This window comes from Paramisgurnus dabryanus, chromosome 6 (genome assembly GCF_030506205.2).
Source record: "Paramisgurnus dabryanus chromosome 6, PD_genome_1.1, whole genome shotgun sequence".
In the NCBI taxonomy this organism is placed as follows: domain Eukaryota; kingdom Metazoa; phylum Chordata; class Actinopteri; order Cypriniformes; family Cobitidae; genus Paramisgurnus; species Paramisgurnus dabryanus.
In genome coordinates, this window is record NC_133342.1 from 41,033,278 (window position 1) to 41,054,528 (window position 21,251).

At 36.2% G+C, this 21,251-nt stretch overlaps 1 protein-coding gene and 1 long non-coding RNA gene across 3 annotated transcripts in view; both read right to left on the bottom strand.

Annotated features, from left to right (window-relative positions):
* LOC135767166 (CD48 antigen-like) overlaps nucleotides 1-21,251 on the bottom strand; it is a 109,653-nt gene that overhangs the window by 80,778 nt on the left and 7,624 nt on the right. The window lies entirely within an intron of this gene.
* LOC141282309 (uncharacterized) lies at nucleotides 6,642-13,695 on the bottom strand. Its single transcript, XR_012336868.1, has 4 exons — nucleotides 13,616-13,695; nucleotides 12,101-12,147; nucleotides 8,721-8,777; nucleotides 6,642-7,577 (listed from the first exon to the last, which is right to left on the bottom strand). It is a non-coding gene; the product is annotated as an uncharacterized lncRNA (long non-coding RNA).

Sequence of the window (21,251 nt, forward strand, 5' to 3'; positions counted from 1 at the left end):
TGCATGGTGCGTCTCAAAATGTCTCTTAACATTTGACTTTTTGAGCGACGCAATACGTTCATTGCAAATGAGACACACTGCGGACCCCGACTTCTCCACAAATGCAAATTGATCCGTCCATTCGGGCTGGAATGAGCGGTAATTGTCGTCTTTTTTTCTTTTCGCCATCTTGCTCTCGTTGATGATGATTTTTAATTTTTAGTTAGGTTGTTGTTTAACTTGATGTGGACATGACACAGGCACGTCGTCCAATTAAAATTCAGCTCTCTGACAGGTAGGCTAGCTACAGGCCAAACGCCGCTGTCAATCATGTTAAGCTGCGAGTGTCTTACCTAAATATTTTAAACATATTTTATTTTATTTTACACATTCATAATTATACATTAATGGAGTATGCTAATAGTTTAAAAAATAATTTTGTCATCTTGTTCGAGGCTGTCTTTTAAGTCAACATTTGAAAATTGGAGAGCCATATAAAATCAGGAAGAGAGCCATATATGGCTCGCGAGCCATAGGTTCCCGACCCCTGTCTTAAACCTTAATGAAATAAAATCCTAATTTCTAATTCTTATCGAATTCAGTCTCCTCAAAAAAAGCTCAAGATGTGTTTCGTGCCAAGAGAGGTCACACTAAATACTGACTGTTGCCTGAAGAAGACATTTAGTTCTGAAAATTGTTTTAAAAATACATAAAAAACTTAGCTGTAAATATGCAGCTGGTTGTCAGTAACTTACTGTAGAAGATAAAGACTAAAAATGTTTCATGTTCATTAACTTTGAACAAACTGTCTAAAGCGCACAGCGCAATTTCTAGATGGGCGTGTCCAAATCCAATTTTGCTAATTTAATGACAGGAAAAATGGTTTGTGCGCCGAGCGCATGGTTGAAAAGGGTTGGTCTTATTTTTTTAATGAGGAATGGGTGTGTTTGGGTGTAACGTGCAATAAACCAATGAGAGTCTTATCTCTCATTCCCCTTAAAAGCCAGTTGCGCTGGCGCTATGTCTAATCCTTATTTAGATGACAGACTTTGTAAACTGAAAAACTAAGCAAAGGAAGAAGATCCCCAGTTTAAGATTAATGTTAAATAATTGTGTTGTTTTTCACATGTTTTGAAATTTTTATTTTTTATTAAAACCTTTAAAATACATTTTCTTTTAGTAATGGAAGTAAAAAAGCAGGCTTTTTATTGCTTTAAATGAATATCCAATATCATCAAAAAATTATTTACATGTATGTAAGAAAAGGTTTGTACTATAAAAATACTTTATTTGTTACAAACAGGAGATAAAGAATTTACAAACGGCTCTCTGCACATTTTAGCGCTTGGACAGCTTCACAAGTTTTTTTTAGGCATTACTTAAAAATGTTTCTCGTCTCACCATATCCACAGGTACAAAGTCATCATATACAATAAATCCGTGAGGTAGCATTTAAAAAAAACATTTAAAAACAAATGCATTTGTTAAAAGCAAAGCATTTATTTATTTACCAGGCTGCAGGTGAAGCAGCTCTTTACGCCTTCTAACGTCTCATAATTAGTCCTAATTTATGTCCAAGAGACTCAATAATAATCTTTTACATTTTAATCCTTTTAATCTTTTACATTCAATCCTTTAATCTTTCATATTTAAAAGCGTTTTTGTGCTGCTGCGCATTCATGTATGTGATTATTCAATGCATGCGCGTTGTCGTCCCGTTTATAGGCGCATATTACTAAAGTGCTCTTTAAATAACAAAAAACATATTGCGGCATTGACTTTAGACTTTAGCCCAGGTTTTTGTTGGTCAATGGCGTAGTCTATGTTAGTTGCCTCAAAATAGCAACGTGCCAACAATGCGCCTGAACACACCTCGTTTTCAGACAAGAACGCTAGGGGTGTGACGAGACACTTAATCCACGAGACGAGACGAGACACGAGATTGGGTTCACGAGAACGAGACGATATTTTTACACTTTTTAAGAAACCCTCGATGATAAAATAAATGAATAAGAAACTGAAATCATGTTATTTTTAAATGTTTTAACTTATCAAGGACTGCCCCTAACAATTATTTTACTAACTGATAATGAAGTAATTTGTTATTTTTGGGTAATAAAAATAGACCCAAGTGAGCAGTAGCCTTTAAAATTACATAATAACGAAGATGCAATAATAATTGGTTCAAATAAAGTATTAAAACCAAGTTACATTAAACAACATAACATTAACAAACACATTACATTTGTGGTCTATAAATAAAAAGCATTATGTATATATTAGGGGTGGGCAATAAACCGGTATGATAGTAATTACCGGTATTGTGTCACGCCATGATATGGATTTTGCAAAACCGTTGATACCGGCGTTACATGTTTTAAATTCTATTTTTGCACTTATCAGGGTTCCCGCGGGGTGTTACAAAAAACTAACCTTCAGAAAGTTATATCTATGGCCTTAAAACGCCCAGATCTTCATCCTAGGACTTAAATTTAACTTTATGAATGTTATTTTTTTAAGACCGCGCAGGAGTTTACCCAAGTCTTAAAAGTCATACCTCCGTTCCCGAGATGCGCCGTCCACAGAAACACAAAACGAAAGGCTCCGATCGCACTTCAATCCATTTTTAATCATCATTTTTTTTAAGAGGATGCACATAATAGTGCACGCAAATCCTGCCAAAGACTATATTTCAGGTGTTGTGATCTGTATACAGCGAGTTTGGCGAGAAACAAGCCCGTGGCTTACCTATAGCATTACCAGGTTCTGAAACATAACAGGACCCAGAAGCGAACAAAATCAACACTGCTTTATTGAAAATCAACTTAAACAGTCGGGTTGTCGAGTCCCAAGGCACCAACAGCGCGTCAACAGTGTTATACATTTAGGAGGCTTTTTTACCTCACTGCTTCAAAGTCGTTTAACGGTGTACTCCCTTTTCACTCAGATCTGCTCTCTCTACTGCGCCCTGCACGCACTCTCCAGGTAAGCGATTGGAGGACGGAAAGCAAGAAATTACCTTAATAAACCATAATTTGGCTAAAAGTGCAATTTATCTTCTTTTAGTAACCATTCCTTTTTTGATAGCGCAAATGGTTGACGAGTAACGGTTAAATGAATAGCGCTTTCAGAGTGCTTTAGCGGATAAACGTACCAAACACATTAAAAACAGCCTTTAATGGTAAATTTCGTTTTCTTAATGCAGGTTTATTAATTAGAGAGGCTATTAAACAATACATAGTGCCTATTTACGCATAAAAACGTATGAGTGGAGTGTTTTTGGCAATGTGAATCTGCTGGTTAATTAAATTAAATGCAATTAAATGCAATAAATACATTTATTAATATAACTAACTTGTATTAATAAACTGCATTCATTAATGCGTTCAGGGATTAATAATTATTTAAAGTGAGATGGCATCTCCTATCAGATGTTCATATTAACAACAAAAAGAAAATCTTGTTCTTTGTATATTTATAAATCAAACAGACACAAGATATACACAGCACACAGCTTTAAAGTTGTTGGATGTAGCGTAAAACATTGTAATAGCCTACAAGCAAATGACCATACTAATTTCCATATTTTCATACTTCCCATATTAGTGACAATATGCATAAGAAGATGAGTCCACCCATCCACACAATTGCGCTTTTAAAGGAAAAAATGGGAAAAGATAAAAAATCATGTCTATGTCCAATCCCTCACTTATTAGTAACATAAGGTGAAAAATACTAATTTTGTCCGTAATTTAACTAAGGTTTACTACAGTGTGACTCCAAGTTTTATCTCATATGGCAACATACCGTAATACCGTTATACCGGCTGAAGAGTGAAAAATACCTTGATATGAATTTTTGCTCATACCGCCCACCCCTAGTATATATTATAACAAATGCCTGCAGGGGGCGATAGTAGACTCATCTCGGATGCTATCTTCACTTTCACTTTCACTTTAGACGTAGAAAAACGCTTATTTTTTAGCCAAACAATGTTTAAATCCATTTGAATATTTAATATACGTCCATTTCTTTACAATAGAAATGAACATGCAGACATTAAATCATGTAAACTCTGTGATGGTTTAATCTGCTGAGACTTCACATCTGACACTGATCAACAGACAAACACAACACGTCTCAGACTTCATACGAGCTCCCAAACGAACATTATTGGAAACCCAAACAAAAAAGCAAATGCAGTAAAAGACAGAATATAATGCATGCACTGTAAGAGGCTAATTATACCAACCACCCTTTAAACGCTTGGAAACGCAAGGCACGACGCACTGCCTTTTTAAAAAAAGAGCAGTGCGTGTCGACGCGGCTTTTAATATTGCTAGGCAACCACCTAGTCAGCTGTCTTGTCAATCAAATATTGAAGCGTGCGCTCTTTTGCTGTTAACTGTCATATTAGCAGAAACTTTATAAAGAGGACGCTTGCTCTGACCTTGTTTGAGGGTGAGAGGTGCACAAACACTCAGGAGAGAGTGAGCGAGTGGAGTCCGGTTCTTCAAAGCAACCGTAAACTTCCCTCACCACAACGTAAGGCCCGCATCTCCCCTCATTCGAGTGGACAATGGAAAGACGCGAATGACGTCGGGCGCTTCTCCACTCTCAGCGTTCCTTCAAAGGCGCGTGCTGCGGCCGCCGGCAAAAACCGCAAGGCGCTCAGCGTGCATAAACAGCGCGCAAACGCTCCAAGCCCATAGAATATCATTTAAAAAATGCGCCTGCAACTGCCATAAACGCTTTTGGTGTAACTGGCCCCTAAAAGGGTCAAACAGAAAGCTGCATCCTCCGGAGGTCGCATATGCACGCTGCATACGTCATTAAGGTTTATTTCAGATCATTAACTGAGCATTACATTCGCAAGTCGTGAGCATATTACAACAATTTGCGATTAACTAAATTATTAGTAAACTTTATAATTGTTAGTAGTCTCTAATATGACAGTCTTTATGAAGTAAATGCAGTTTAAAAATGCGACCTCCGAAGGATGCAGTCTTTTATTTGAGAAACAGCCAGAATTTCACCTACACAAGAAATCTCGCGAGACACACTTAATCTTGCGATACACATTTAATCTCGCGAGATCTCGTCGCACGAGATCTCGTCACATCCCTACAGAACGCCCATGGGCGCAAATGCATTTGCTATTTAAACAACGTGGCGCTAAACCTGAAAATTATAATTGCGCAGGGTGGAAACTAGCAAAAGACACTTGTGTCGCGAATTGCGCTGGGTGTAAGATAGAGCCCTAAATGCTTGGTCCCTTGCAGTGAGTGTGTTCACTACTCATTGGGATAGGTTAAAAGCAGAGGTCACATTTGTGTTGCATACTTGACAAGTTTGTCACTTTCACAATGTGACAGGATGTATAAATAGCATAATAAAGAAACTATGTGTTAATAATCAACACATCTTTTTGTTATCTGAATGTATAACAAAATTTAAATAACTCAGACGCAAAAGCCACTAAATGCTGTCAAAAATAAGATAATGATATTGACAGAATGCTCTCAGTCAGCACGTATCATATGTTCATTAAATACTTTCACTTCAAATCTGTTGTCATGTATGTGACTGGAGATGGACGAGGACATTCCAAAAATCATAAAATAATAATTAAAAACAACAAACATAACGATGTGCTGTAAATACATAAAATAAACATAACATTAACAAGACCAGACAACGACTGAACAATGTCAATGAAATACAGTATATACACAAGGACTAATAATAACTAAACCAGAAACAGATGGAAAACAGGTGATGACGATGAACACAGGGGCAAGACAAAGGTTACATCCGAAAGCTTAGGCAGCTCACTTTTTGCCTCGCCTAACTGAGGCAATGACTTAGGCAGCATGAAGGCAGCTCCAAGAAACACATTAGGACAGACTTCATAGGCAGGAAAATGTAATTCAGTTTGAAATATAAACAGAGATTTTTGTGATAACTAACCCCATATTTGAAAACTACGATACTAATTTCTTGATAGAAATGCAATTAAAATGTGTAAAAAGTGAAAATCTAATTTATTTACACTAAAATTGAGCTCCAGCTGCTTCCTTGGCGACCAGTTTATTTTTTAGAATTTGACCAGACTAGACCAATCACATTCCCCGTACACGCCCATTCATAGAATTGTGGGACAGGAAAATTAAGGTATCTCAGGAGAAAGGAATTAACCTAACATTGGATTCAGACATGTCGTCATGCCTTGGAATACTGCCTCAGAAGGTCGAGTTCCGAAAAATAAAATGTGGGTAAATAGATATATTTTCACCTTTTACATCTTTTAATTGCATTTTTTAGCAATAAATTAGTATTGTGGTTTTCAAATTGTGGTTTTCAAAAGGCACTCTCTGTTTATATTTCTGAATATAACTGAATTCCATTACGCTGCCTATAAAAGCTGTCCGAATGTGTTTCTCATTGCCTCGTGAGGCAGCAGGCACAACCCAGTCTCACAGCAAGTCGTGTTATAGTATCGAAAATTTTGATTAATTTATTCGTGTTTGATGACACGAATTTCCGCTGTTTTTCGTGTCTCTGGAGATGAATGTCTTTTTCGTCCTTCCCAGTACGAATTTCTATCAATGGCTGTTCGTGTCTGTGGCACGACTTTCTTTATCGTGTCATTTTATATTTTGTTTTCTCATCGTTGTTTTAAATTTTTTTACCATTGTCGCTTGGGGTTTGGGTTAGAATCACTTTCTGCGACTTCCTAACCCAAACCCCAGCTCTAACCCCAACTCCAGGCGAGAATAATTTTAAAAGTGGACGAAAAACACGTAGAAACCAATGCAAAAAATAACATCCTAACGCAAACCCCGGATCTAACCCTAACCCCAAGCGACAATGATTTAAAATTGGAAACAACGATGAGAAAACAAAATATAAAATAACACGATAAAGAAAGTCGTGCCACAGACACGAACAGCCATTGATAGAAATTCGTGCTGGGAAGGACGAAAAAGACATTCGTCTCCAGAGACACGAAAAAACAGCGGAAATTTGTGTCATCAAACACGAATAAATTAATAAAAATTTTCGTTACTATAACACGACTTCCCGTGAGACTGTGTTGGCAGGCAACAAGTCAGCTGCCTAAGGTTTCGGATGCAGGCTATGACAGGTGTAACCCATCAAGGTGCAAGAGTTTATTTTTAATACAAATTAAATAATTGAATAATCACTAAAAAAGAACTGAATACCTGATGTTAAACAAATTGTTAAGAGATTCATGGAGTAGGAAAACACTTTTAGTCCAATTATTATTTCTCATGATTGCATTAATAAAATAAAAGTAAATTTCTGTATATTCTTTGTAGAAAAGGTTAAAGGTTATGCAACTGAGCAAATGACCTTGTGTATCGTCGCCATTAAAGCCAGTCATTGTTTTCAGTTTGATCTCAGTTACAGTTGGATGAAGTGGTGTCTGGTCTCTTAGGTGGTTGTTTGCACACTTGTGAATAAATTGTATGGTCTGTTACAGCTGTGACTTCAGGCTGAAGGTGTTGTCCCACTGTGTGGTAGATTGTGGTGGTTTGTTTATCTTCTTTTGTCTCTTGTGTCTGGTGCAGAATCTTATAAAAGAGTTTCATATTTATGAAATGTTTTCCTGAAATACTTTGCTAACAGTTGCTGCCGGTGACTTCTCTTCTGAGGCGCATAAATTCAAAATATGTTTCATTGCGTCATGTGATGTGAACCATGTGCATCATGCATCTTTTCAAAATAAGTGCCTGCTGCACACACGTCAAAAGGGTTTATGATAAAAGAGACGCTCATGTTCACAAAATACACGCAAGACACTAACTTAACACTAAAGTCTGATCACACATGAGATTAAGTGAGCAAACGCCAGCGTCTCTTTCATCACAAACCTCTTGGAAGCCTCTGCAGCAGGCTCATATTTTAACATCGTAAGTTTTCATGACGCACAGAACACACATTGTGAAATGATGAGCCACACACATGACGGGCTACATGTTGTGACGAGCTTTGCATCGTGCACCCTTGAAAAAGAAGTGACCGGCTGCCACTGTTAGCTGATCATTTATTCTAATGCTGGGGACACACTTAACAACTTGCTGAAACATTGTAAAATTAGACTTAACATAAAGAGTGTTTCTTGCATAAATGATTTTTATCTGGGATTGTAAACACAGACTGAGCACAACCAGAAAAGTTTTAGATCAACTTCAAATAACCTTTGATAATCTACACCAGGGCTATTCAATTCCGGTCCTGGAGGGCCGATGTCCTACGCGGTTTAGCTCTAACTGTAAACCAATACACCTGAAGAAGCTACAAAATTATTTAAAAATCACACGCAGGTGTGTTTGATTAGGGTTGGAACAAAACTGAATAGCCCTGATCTACACTGATAATTCATCAAACACTGTCCTTTAAATGTTTGAAACTCATGGTACTCTAAGGGGCGGTTTCCCGAACAGGGATTAAACTAGTCCTAGACTAAAATAAAAGTAAGAGCTGTCCAAACTGAAAACAGCTTGTACTGTCATATCTTAAAATACATCACTGCACTTTGTTTTGTCAAAATGCACACAAGTAATGTTTAAAGTAAGGCATGTTTGTTAAAACTAGTTATATTTCATAATTAAACTAAGGCATAGTCCTGTTTTAAAATAATCCCTGTCCGGGAAACCACCCTTAAGAGTATTTTCAATCTTAATAAGTAAAAGTGTATAATGAATTATTCTTACCTGATCTGGAACATCATATGGATTAAATTCACTTTTCATTGTTTCCATTGGTTGGCTCTGAAAAAAAACAGTTATGTTTAAGCTCTGCTGTTTTTTTTCACACCACAGCCAATCTGATTGATTATTTATATTGATAGTACATTGAGAGTTTATATATACAAAAATATCAGGTTACATTTTTGCTCTGAGAGTAAACATTAATATACTATTTTGCATTATCATCATCTTTGCTGGGGCCAGAAAGTGGATCTTATTTTAATGATGTATCACATTATTAACTACTGAAGATAAAGCAACAGTTCATCTAAAAATGAAAAGTACCCCATGATTTACTGATCCACAAGTCATCAGAGATACATATGTTCACCATCTTTCAGACAATAACATTTTGTCTGAACTATACAGTAAATATATTGTCCCAGCTGTGTGCTCTTTCATTCATTCAGCAATGACTACACTGTAAAAAAATTCCGTAGAAATTTCAATGTTATTGCAGCTGGGTTGCCGGTAATTTACCGTAGATTTACATTTATGTTATTTACTGGCAAGAGTTTGTTCAAAGTTAAATAAATTTTAAATATTAGCAAGTCTTTATCTTTACAGAATAAACGATACAATTACAGCTTCATGCAAAGCATTCTGGGAACCAGAAATCATCATCAACCTTTTTCTGTTTTTTGCTTCAGATTTTGTTTCCCAGAATGTTTTGCTTGATGCTGTTTTTTTAGTTTTACTCTGTAAAGACAAAGACTTGTAAATGCTTAATGTTCATTTAACTTTGAACAAACTCTTGCCAGTAAATAACATAAATGTAAATCTACGGTAAATTACCGGCAACCCAGCTGCAATTTCTACGGAATTTTTTTACAGTGTATATTTACAATAATGCAAGCAATGAGTGTCATAATCAAGGTGTGTGTTTAAACACACCAAAGGACGGATGAAATAATGTTTTTGAAAATCCATAAAGAGATTCACAGATATTAATTATTATTCATTAAAAACAGACAAATTATGTTAGGTGACACTTTTTTCTGTTTCCACGATAAAAGCTTTATGTAGATTTTTACAGTTTTGCCTTACAATAATTATCTCTAAAGAGAAATACTTGTGACATGTTAAAATTAAACATTTTCTGTAATGCTACTTTTTTGCAAATTTAGAAATGTTATGGCATAAGCATGTATTGCTTTGTTGACACTTTTATGACCTTGCTTTGAACATGTAACATGTAGAGGCATTAGAGTTGCTTTTTACTATCATTTCAGATATACACAGCTAGTACACAGTGAAACAAAACAATGTTTCTACAGGACCAAGACGCAACACAGACAACACAAGATAATGTGGTTAATAAGTAGAGTAAACTTTATTGTCCTTTTCAGGATATTTGTTTTGCATTCAAAGCTTCAATAATGCACAATCATACACACAACACACTACAAAACAAATATAGGAATAAATACAAAATAGAAATACGAACTACAAGACAACATAGAACAACATAAATCACACCTAGCTAACTGTGCATAATTGTTTTAAAGAGTAAATAAAGTTGCATTAGAACTACATTTACATATACATTTGGCAAGATTATATATTTTGATTAATGATGTTACGCACTATTTTTTCTACTATGGAAGGCAACGGGTACCGTAAACTGTGTGGTTAGCATCGTTTATCAAAATATCTTGTGTTTAATGGAATAAAGAAACTCATACAAGATTAAAACAACATGCGGATGAGTAAATGATGAAATAAATTTTCATTTTGGGGTCAAATATCACTTTAAACACAAGCAATACAAAACTGTCAGGAATGGCAAGGCAGATGAACCCAAGCGCAGACACGGATAGAACACTGAACAATTTATTGAACAAAAACGAGAAAACAAAAAACCACAAGGGGGTAAAACAAGACAATATACACAGGACCGGAGAAACACTAAACTACACTAGACTATGACATTAAACTAGACTTTGACTGACTTAACACTAATACAGTTTTTTACAGATGCTAGGACACATTTCACAATACTTAGGTCACTTTTGCAAAACTCTTCACACAGTTCTCCTAAACAACTGTCAGTTTGGCAAAGCAGTTCATTTCACATTCAAAATGCACTAAAACTACAAAAACACTTTGTTTAGGTCTCAAATCAACTCATTCTTTCAGAACACTAGCAAAGGTTGACAGTCGACAAAACAATGACCTAAAAAACACTAACAACATGTTGCATTATACAATGTTTTCTTGTGTAAAACAAGGACACATCTCTGTTTATAATTCACTGCAATATATCTTACTGGAATGAATCAGACATGATGCAGAATTCTTCAATATTTTATGTAGTTTATTTTTTTGCACTGTGTAATTACAAAATACAAGAATTTGTATACACACCATCCACTGATACAATTGTAATGCCAATCTACTCGGCTGTGGACAGCTGTAACTGGTCTAATTGTCCAATTGTTTTTATAACATTTAATTTTAAGATTTAAAATATATTTAATTAAAATATTATTGTAGAAATCTAGCAAATTGCTGTCTTATTCAGTTTTGTATTATGTTATTGTTTTGAACATAAGTTTACCCGTTTTGAAAACAGTATGCAAGCATGTGCAAATTGGCCTGTGTGAGAAAATAATTCATGAATTCTGATAGATGTAGTCATTGAATGCATTTTGTGCCAAAACAATGATAATTGATCCTCGGTTTAGCCCACATAGACTTCTGTTCTGCTCACTGTGTTAAGAGTTTTGCAAAAGTGACCTAAGTATTGAGAAATGTGTCCTAGCGTCTGTAAAAAAACTGTAACATACAATGAACAGACAATAAACTTGCCTTACTCGCCATAGAAAGAGACAGGAACAAACCTGGATAACACAGTACAATCATAGACAGAACAATAGGAACAAAGACTTTAAATAGGGACAAAATAAAGAGAGGAACAGGAGACAATGATAACAGGTAAGGGACTGGGTAAAAAGTGAAGAGACACAGGAAATACGTTGTCTAGTATAGTCAATACAGACCACGTATTCCCCACACAAAACATTGTACTGTCAGAACCCTGCTATACTGGACTAAATACTGAAACAGGACAAGGTTCCGTCAGGATCCTGACACAAAACTACATAAAGTGCATTGCTAACCAACAACAATTACTACATTAACAATTAGGGCATTAGCATCACGGTTGTCACCAAAACATAAAGAGCATGTACATACAAATAACAGACAATACACAGAGAAAGAAACATGACCAGTCGACGCTAAAGATTTGTTTGCACACCTAAATTAATAAACAGAACTATGCAACAGCTATTATCTGTAATATTTACAGGATAAATTATGAAGAGTAAATTGAATCTTACCTCAGCATTAACTTCAGCATAGACTGTATTAGGTGTCGGTTTGGTACCTAAGATGTTTAGAATGTAAGAATTATGTGTTGGGTTTACTTAAAAATATAAATATGCGACATTTTTGCATCATGCTATTTAAATAAATTTTACTTTATATTTTAGGTCAAAATTGGACGAAAACTTGTTTTATTTACACAACTATATGAGTTTACAGTTTACAATTTTTACTTTAACACCAGTTAAACATTTAACTTATAATGCTCATTTAGACCGTACTTGAATTGTGCATAACCACTGGTTTCACAGACAAGGCTTAAGTCTTGTCCTAGACTAAAACACATGTTTGAGCTGTCTCAACTGAAAATAATCTTATAATATGTCAGTGCCATTATTTGTCTCAAGATACAAACCAGTAACGTCTTTTCCAGGGCATGTTTAAAAAAATACCGTTAAACATCTTAATTTAAATAAGGCCTAGTCCTGGCTTTACCTAAGCCTTGTCTGTTAAACCAGGCCATAGTGTACTGATACACATTATAAATAAGAGTATTAGAAAAATTTTAAATGGAGTTGCTTCACCACAGAAATACAATTACATTTTATTGTGTATTCTTATTTTATATATAATTTATATTTTGGTGTTGCATAAATCATGCATTTTAAAATGTTGTGTAAATGTGTATGTATTTTAAGTAAACGTTATCATAACATGTCATGGTTGTTGAAACAACAAATAACTTTTTATTACCCTGCAGATTATTTACATTTAATGTCATTACTGTATAGAACTATACAAATAATTGTATTCAGATTGCTGTCCAAAATCAGCTCTGCTGCAGTCTAAAACTTCCTGATCAGGGAGCTGTCAATCCAAATCTCACTAGCCAATGCGAGTAAAGCATGTATAAGTCCCGCCCACACGAGAGGTTTGTGCCAGAATGGCGAACGTATACTTGTGAAGAGTTAATGAAAATTCTAAAAGCGTAAACGAAAACTCTGATTTGATTTGCTCAAACAGATACTTAAAAACAGTTAAAAAAAAATGCAGTTAATTTGAAATTTTTGCCTTTGCGTTTATTAATTTCATTTTCAGAGTGTTATTACTCATTTCATATCTTCATTAGTTTCTTGAAAATAATCCCATAAGTTTCTGCATTATATTATAAATCAACCGCAAACCACAAGTTTCTCCATTAAGCCTTTTATAACGAAAAGTTGTAAATGCAATATCTTTCTGTAGCTTAGCTGATAGTGTAAGACACTAACATAGTCCAACAAGGTCTGCACAAAAGTTGTGGGTTCAGTTCTCAGGCAACACAATCATTGTGTTGTTATCAAGTATTGTTGCTATTATTGTATTGCTATCAAGTTGATACAATAAATGTGTTTGCCAAATTCCTAAATATTAATGTGTATATTATAAGGAATGAGTGCCTAGAGGTTCTTCAATTTACAGTTTAAGTTTATAGTTGTTATGGTTTATAAGTTTGTGCTTCAATGTTGAATGTACAAAATAATATTTACCTGTATTTCTTTTACGGTGGCGGACATAAAAAACCAAAAACCCCACCAACACCACCAGCACTGGCACGAAAATCATCATCATCCCGATGGAGAAGCTGTTTTTTTTTTGTAGTTTTGAATTCTCTTTACGATCTGTAACAACATTAAAATTAAACTAAAGTCATTTAAAAGTTTAGTAAACCTCCGGATCTGTGATATCTCTGCTAGATTTCTGCTTTTGTTGCATCTTTATTAAAAGCATTGTGCTGTGTGTTCATGTGTGTTGTCTAGAAAGCAAAGTTTTACCTTTACAAAGCTCTTTAATGTATATTCTGTCTGTTTCCCAGCTGACAGGGTTGCTATGGTTACAGATGATGGCTTCATTACTACAGATCAAGATGAGAGTGAACTTCTCATGTGATGTCACTTCCTCTGGAGAGCAGTTACCATTATTATAAATGGAGTTAAGTGTGAGGTTATGAGCTCTACATGTGAAGTTTACAGTACAGGAGTCACTGCTGGAGCTGTTAGAGATGTCAGTCAGCTCAGGAGTCTTCACTGCGTCTGAAACACACATGAAAGAATATAAACCCACAAAGATACACAACACAGAATAAGAAACTGCCGAAGAACCTTATGTACCCACTAACAGAAATACACTGTTATAATTTATGTCAGGTGAAATCAGGCTTTGATGTGGAAAGAAGTGGTATGAAGTTCAATCAGCTCTCACACTCACCTATAACAGATACTCTGTGTACAGAGTCTCTAATTGTTTTTGCAGTTATTCTTGCTGTATAAACTCCACTGTCTGTCTTCTTCATGTTCTTCAGTGTTAGAGAGAAACTTTCATTATTAAACTCCACTCTGTCCTTATAGTCATCGTAAACTTTAACTGCTTTAAATTGAATATAATATTTCACTATAGTGCCTGATGTTTCATTCTGCCAGACTATATCATCAAACTCATCAGGTAGTTTATCTCTCTGTATATTCAGTTGAACAGAAGCTCCTGTCTGCACAAACACAGTGTTTTCAGTACTGAACCCTGTGGTGAGAAAGAAACACAGATTAGTAGTTGCTGGTTATATTTTCCATAAACCCACTTAACATCAATAATGTTCAACATTGTCATTTTTATATAAGCGGTGAATGAACATGTTTTTATTTAATTTAAAAAAACATAATTGTATTTTAACAACATCTAATCTTTCCATTAACTGAATATTATTGTAATAAATAACTTTTAGGGTCTGACAGCTCTGTGAGGTATATGAAACATTTTCTGTTTGTTACAGGTCATAAATGATACACACACATTACTGTACACTCTTATGCTTCAATGGTCTTCTGGGTCTTTTTTGAGATTGGATAAATCTGAATTAACATAAGATTTTACACTCTTATAATCTAATTATGAGATATGGAGGATCAAAGTTTCATTTCCTATTGATTTTAAAGGGATACTTCATCGTTTTGTCATATTAAACTATGTTATTACCTTAACTAAGAAGAGTTGATACATACCTCTATCATCTTAGTGCGTGCACGTAAGCACTGTGGCGCGCGGCGACAGTTTGGTAGCACTTAACTTAGCCCAGTTCATTTAATGGTATCAAACAGAGATGAAGTTAGAAATGACCAAACACATCAACGTTTTCCCTATTTAAGATGAGTATATAAACGAGTTATACGATCAAATATGATGGCACAAAATAAAACGTTGCGCTTTTCTAAGCGGGTTAAAAAGGGTAACTATATTGTATGGCGGAATAGCACTTTTGGGAGTACTTCGACTCGCGCAGTAACACTCTCCCTCTCATTATGAGGCTTTTAAAAGCAACACGTTTTATTTTGTGCCACCATATTCGATCGTATAACTACTCGTTGGTGTGTTTGGTCATTTCTAACTTCATCTCTGTTTGTTACCATTAAATTAACTGGGCTAAGTTAAGTGCTACCAAAGTGTCGCCACGCGCCACAGTGCTTAAGTACATGCGCTAAGATGATAGAGGTATGTATCAACTCTTCTTAGTTAAGGTAATAACATAGTTTAATATGACAAAACGATGGAGTATTGCTTTAATCTTCAAGTTATATTTTCACAGAATGTTCTTTACATAATGTAGGATGATTTTTGACACAAATCACATATATCATTAACATTAATTGTAATTTTCTTAAAATAATTAAAAATGTGCAATGCGGCACCACAAACTACAACTCCCATGAGCACTCACTACACCCAGTGCAATTTAGAGGTTATTTATAATAGATGGCTTAAGCACTTTTGTATTTATTAAAAAGTGGAAGTGACAAGCTTGTAAAGGATGCAATGCATACTCGAAATGTGACCTCTGTATTTAACCCATCCCAGTGAGTAGTGAACACACGCAATGCAAGTCGTGAACACACACACACCCCCAGAGCAGTGGGCAGCTATCCCAGCACACAGGGAGAAATTAGGGTTAAGGTGCCTTTCTCAAAGAAACCACAGTCAGAACATGCCAGTCGTGAGACTCGAACCCGCAACCAGAGGTGGAACCAAGGCATTGGTTTGTAAGTCACAGTAGTGATCTTACATTTGAAGCAAGGCTTCGGAGCTTGTGTCAAGCTAAAGTGGGCGTGCCAGATGAAGCCTTGATTCAAAGCTTGTGTTGTTAACGTAGAAATCACATAACAAATGACAAACTAAGCTTCACTTTCTGCTCAGTCACATGCGCGCTTTGCATGTCAGAATGTTTGAACCCCAAAGGTTTTTTAGAAGTTATTTGCATTATTCACATTTTAGTCCCACATAATACTGAATATAGTATTGTATGTACATATACTTGTGCGTGTGAACATTATTCAATAAAATACAGTATCAAATCATATGAATATTAACTCTTATTAATTACAATTTTTCTCGGTTGCTTAAACACATTTCTTGAAACTATACCTCATATTCTCAAAACAGTAAACACAATATCATAACGCCTCACACAATTCTCCAAACATCCTATTTTCAGGTCAAAATGAAGCTCTACACTCAAAACCATTCACTTTTACTGAAAAACCAGACTTTTCCCTCAGATATCACACACAAGCTTTCAAAAACACACAAACTACAACATAGTATTACACACTGGTGCAATCAATTCAAAACAATATATCCAAAACTGGTAAGTTGCTTGTGGTTCACCCCCTCAAAAACCTTTTCACATGAACAAAAAAGACACAATCATTGTATGCATTAGCACATTTTTATTCATTCATGTGCTACACAGCTACAATGCAACTGTAAAACTTTTTTTATTATTATTCCACCTCAACATCCCGTCTTTGTTCTGGGTCAGGCCAGAGAATCTCATCCAGATCACAGACTATGTTGGCCCTAGCTAAACAGCGAGGGTAAAATCCTTTTGCATGATCCACCCCTGGCATTCATCTACTAATGTCTATCTATATGAGAGGCATTTTTATGCATTTCTTTATTCCAGTAGCATAGTCCAACAGTGTATGCACACTAAAGTTACTGTACAGAGCAGTCTCACTGTAAGTACATCTATCTGATTTCCTCCCTGAAGGCTCTGAAGATGAAGGGAACAGTGAAGCGACTCAAATTAGGCTTTACACGTTGGTCAGCCTCCCTCATAGTCATACCATGGACAACGACATGGTCAGGTAGAGTGGCTTGAATTTCATCTGAGACTGCTTGTCACCTTTCCCTTCGTCTCCCTCTTCCTCTTTCACCACATCCTCCTCTTTCCCCTCCTTCACAATGTCCTCTTCCTCCTCCTTTACCACGTCATCCTCCTCTTCCTCCTCCTTCATCATGTCCTCTCTCTCCTCCTTCATCATGTCCTCTCTCTCCTCCTTCACCATGTCCTCCTCCTTTCCCTCCTCTTCTGCCTCCTCCTCTTCCTCCTCCTTCTCCTCGACCTATTCCTTCATTTCTCTGTGGATCCATTGTTTCAAAGCTCAGTGAACTGATTCAGGCCCTTTTATCTATCTATTGAAGGATCTGATTAATGTGTGTTGAATTTTGACTCTTAGTGTTTCCACCTTGGAAAATTGTTTGCTAATTGAGCCTAAGCTATGCTGACTTGAGTGAACAGTTTTAAATGCTAGTGCTTTCCATATAACCAGATGGTGTAAGCACTGAGAAATGTAGGGATTTGTGTGTAGAGTTTTGAAGTAAAAGTCACCAAATCTGACTCATGTGTAGGGCTGTCACTTTTCGTTCGAAAATCGATTGCACAATCGATCGGACCAACCAAAAAAAGTTTCGAAAACGAAAAAAGGGGCAATCGATTTTAACCAAATATGTACACTATTTATTTGAAAAGAATTAAACAGTTAAAATTATAGATGTAACAAAACTCACAAACAAGCAGAAAAAGAAAATAAAGAATTCCGAAAGTGCAGTAGGTGTGCGAAAGCTAGACAGAAAATACCCAGCAATTTTACGCACCTATAGTTTCACGCTTTCAATCGCTGCATCTAGTGTTTTGCAAAGAAAATGGAGGACAACGTCAATAAACCTGTGCAACACGAGACAGCGTCGAAATTGTGACCTTACAGGAGATGATGAGTTATGACAAGGAGCCACCCTTGCGAGCTGACAGCAACCCGCTTTTGTGATGGAAGATTGGCAGTACGAAATACGCAGCTGGCAACGAAGTACCCAAGTTTCCCTGGGACATCAGTGCGGTCGGAGTGCGTCTTCTCAACAGATGGACATATAGTGAATGAAAAGCGCTCTGCTCTTGACCCCTAAAATGTTGATCGACTTGTTTTCCTGACCAATAATTTGTAATGGCCCTAGCCTTTTTGCGCATTTCAATATGCCTGCCTAGTGCCGCCTAATTGTCGGTTACGTTTAATAAAAAAAAAATACACAGCATGTTCTCAACTTCAAGTAAGTCTATTTAAAGTTTCATTTTTGAACAGTTGTTTGAAATGGATCGAATCATTATTTAAAATAATTTTTGAATTGCCTAAATCATAAAAGCAGCCGGTTGAAGCCTGCAGTAATGTTTTTCATTTATGGCAGCAGTCCACTCTGCATATTTTTTTAGAGAATGTTGCACTACTGTTGCTGTTTTTTATTCTGCACGAAACTTCATGACAATGAATAAGATTGCTGACTTGTGCGTTTCAGGCGCTCTCTTTACATTTGGCGTTGAAAATGGAAACGTCTTTTTAGACATGGAAAATCGATTTTACAATCGATTCAATGAACACTTATATATTAAAAATCGAAAATGATTTTTTCACAAAAGTGACAGCCCTACTCATGTGTTAAAGCAGGGGAGTAGTGTTTATAGTTTAGGAAAATGATTGTGCTTCTTGAAAAATGGCGTTATGGTTTTGAAATTTTAGTTCAAAAGCCTGTTATAGTGCAATCGAGAAAAACTGTAATACTGACATTTTGTGCCACACTTGAATGAGCAAATGCATTTATTATATTGATCATTCACACACATGTTGTCTAAGCTTTATTTGTACACATTATATTTATATTCATCTGAATTTCATCAGCTTGTTTCTTTACTGATGGAGCTCCTTACAGAAGCGAATGCTATATGTTTTATTAACCAAAAGATGGAGCTGTTTTTGACACCCTCTTTGAGGCTTCAAATCATGGTTCGAAAAACAGTTAGGGAAGTATCAATGCTTCATTCAAAGCTTCATTTCACCATCGCTAGTAACAAGTAAGTCTCAAGTCTTTGCATTCAAGTTTTGAGTCATGACCTGAGTCAACTGTATGATTGCTGAAAAAAACACTAAATATTCAATATTCAGATTCTCAAATGCATGTAAATTAATGTTAAAGTGTTGTTGAATGTTAAATTTGCTGATTGCTAAATTTAGGGGTTATGCACTGCAGACTGGATTTACGAGACTTGAATTCATTTGTTTATCCCGAAAGAAATGAAAGTGACATGAAAGTGAAAAAGTGAGAAAACATGACTTTACTTCACGAGTTCACACTTACAAATAAGTTGGATAGATTATATTTGTAAACGTATTTGTTGTGCTGTCCGGGGAGAGGGCTCTGAGCTCGGAAATGGGTGAGTGAGAGGAGATGGGGTGGTGGAGGGATTCTGAAAAATGTAGAGAATCCTTATGCCCTGTTTACAGGTACATGGTTATTTTTAAAAACTGAGAGATTTACCTTCATTTGTGTCCCTCGTTTACACGCAAACGGTAAATCGCCTCTGAAACTGGTTGTTTTTAAAAACTCCGGCCAGAGTGGAGATCTTGAAAATCTTCGGTTGCGCGGTTGCATGTAAACTGAGACAAACGGATGTTTAAGCAGGCAACATCACAGAGTATGCGCCAGAGCTCACACCTATGTCAAAAGGGCGACCTATGTTTACATGTGACTGCTACTCTGAATGCTTTCAAGATCACATTTATGTTCGTGCAAACTTGTTTCGTGTGTTTGTATTTGCAAATACAGCTGCTCCATTACGTCGAGGAGCAGAGACGAGTGCTCGGTGGTCAGCAATTTTTGACGTCATCGAACACCTACTGCAACAACTCCCTCCACCACAAAGAATCAGTCCGCGTCACCACTAGCGCCGCCGGGGATTGGCTTACGTGGACTTGAGCTTCTCTTGACGGCATATATGCACGTGCACTATATTATTTTTGAAACCGGAGAGTTTGAAATGTTCGTTTATGAAAATACCCACCTACGTGTAAACGTAGTCTTAATTGAGTTTGACTGTGATTATATATGGGGTTGCCTTTATGCTGATTGGGTAAATATGTTGATTACTGATTGTAGACAGCTGGAGGTACTTTATTTGACAGGATCATATTGCCGCTTGCATAATGTGCAATTTTGACCTGCCTAGTTTGTAAGGATTTATCTAATAATTCTGTTGCACCAAACTTTAAACCTTGTTTTAAAAAAGGAGGTTTACATTTCTCATCATTTTGATCATGGATTTAAGTTATATTTAAGATTAACTTTAGACCAGTTTCACCATAACTTTAAACCCAGATTTAAATTTCGATTACGGATTAATTTAATAGAGGTTTAAAAAAATGAAATGCACATGCAATTAAAATATCTGACTAGCTAAACAGAACAGTAGAGGTATGACAAAAACAGGCCACGGTGAGGTGTTTAAAAATTTTAATTAAAGCACATCACGCTGGGAAGTGCGAAGATTGCACTGGGATTCCTGGGATGCTGATGTCAGACAAACAAAAGAAGTGAGGAATATGTTTAACATTTAACAGCAGCAGTTAACGGTGATGATGAGGCAAGCACCAGGTAAACGGACAGGGCAGCGCTGTCAGGAGCAGAGATGTCAAGCACAACGGGTCAAGTGCACGCTGCAGGGACCCATCTAGAGTGATAAGGACTCTGATCTGATTATGAAGTCTTTCCGGGTCACAGGGCTCAAGTCCAAGTCAAGTTTGAAGTCATTGCTGTCAAAGTCTAAGACCAGTCTCATATCTTTAATTATGTTGTTGCAGGTCTTCAAATTTGGGACTCTAGTACAAGTCGAGTTGCAAGTCGACTCTCTAACCAGTAGGCTATAACTGCTCCCCATGATGGCACGGGACGCAGTCTGAGCGCACACCCATACTTGTGAAAAGGGAAAGTTTTGTGTTTGCATTGAAGACATTTTAAGTGTACACACAGTAGTAA